At 52.6% G+C, this 1,431-nt stretch overlaps 1 non-coding gene across 1 annotated transcript; it reads right to left on the minus strand.

Annotated features, from left to right (window-relative positions):
* Positions 1–25: 25 nt before the first annotated feature.
* On the minus strand, positions 26–92 carry LOC115896191. The gene has a single exon (XR_004056123.1). It is a non-coding gene; the product is annotated as a small nucleolar RNA U54 (small nucleolar RNA).
* Between the last annotated feature and the right edge of the window lie 1,339 nt (positions 93–1,431).

Consider the following 1,431-nt stretch of genomic DNA (forward strand, 5'->3'; position numbering starts at 1 on the left):
AAAATCGGCTTAAGGCCTTCACTTCTACTGGCTCAGAATAGCGTATAAAACTATCACCGTTACTCAACACAATAGGTACCTCCTCATCGCCAGCTGTATGACAATGAAAGCAGTTTTAGACCATGCTTTACCTTTTTAAGCAAGCAACTTGTCACTTCAGTTCTTGGAGTCCGCCTTGTACACTAACATTAACGAGTAAAGCTCGTCGCTTTTTGTCCAATTCCCGCCCCCACCATGACTGCACTGACCCTTTTCCAGGGATTTAACGTTGCGGCTCGTTAGGGTGATTCGAATTCGGTGAATTGCCACCTCCGGCTCCACGGGTGTTTTTCCGGTATCCTTAAAAGCCTATTGTTAGACACATAAGAAAGAACAATAAACCAAAAATCGTCTGCCACTTCTAGAGAAAGGCAGCTTCCGGAAGCTTCCCGGGTTCTCCCACCATTTCAGAAGCGCCTTTCCGCCCCTACACGCCCCGGCATCTGCCCTACAGGAGCACGAGCTCGAAACCGGAGTCCCCCAGGCGCACGAGCCCCGCGTTGAGCAGCCCGCCGCCGACTGCCGCCTCACCATGGCTGCTGCGCGGCTTCCTGACCGACTTGTTCCTCGGCGAGAGCGAACAGCGGTGAGTCAGGAGCAGGAGCGTGCGAACCAAATATCCGCAAGTCCTACAACCGCGTCTTCCTCGAAAAGAAAGGGGTGGGACTTGAGCAACGCTTATATATATCACGCTTACATCCGGGTCCCACACGCCCCGGAACAGGAAATGTCCCGGACCCTAGAGGCGGTCGCACAAGGCCGAGCTGGAGCACTCGTGGAGTTGGCAGGAAAGGCACGGCTGCGTGCGCCCCCTGTCCGCACGGAGGAACCGAAGTGCCGCAGGGTGGAGCCCCCGCCCCATCTCCTCGCAGGGAGATGGCCACCCGGCCGAGAGAACAGGCGAGACGGAAACCTGAGAAACTCCCCTGTCTGGTGCACTTAACCCTCTCCCTCGTAAAGTGCACACGAACTCTGGTTTTTACGTTGCAAATTTTGCTTTCTACACAGACCACCATACCACTCGTTGTTCTGTGAGGACGAGGTAACTTCTCTGAGTTTAGCTGACATGAGCAATGGCAGAAATGCTTCTCGTAAACTGGACACCTTACGTTAGCATTAGTAAGCAGTTATTTTTCATAGCCTGAAACGTCCTTTTGTGATATTTCAGCTCCTGGCTTCCCAGTCCAGCAGAAGTATCTACATCTATTTCTGGAAAGGACCTGAACTTGGCTTCTCGTCCCTCTGGAAAGTGAGGTGAAAATGCCAGGCTGCGCAGCTACCCTGAGGCCTGGCTAGCCACCCAGTCCTGATACCTCATCTCCTTTCTGTTGGATAAAGTCATTGGATAAGATCCCCCAGGGTCTTCTTAATACTGAACATCTGTTCATAATC

The sequence above is a fragment of the Rhinopithecus roxellana genome, unplaced genomic scaffold (genome assembly GCF_007565055.1).
Source record: "Rhinopithecus roxellana isolate Shanxi Qingling unplaced genomic scaffold, ASM756505v1 contig5838, whole genome shotgun sequence".
NCBI lineage: Eukaryota > Metazoa > Chordata > Mammalia > Primates > Cercopithecidae > Rhinopithecus > Rhinopithecus roxellana.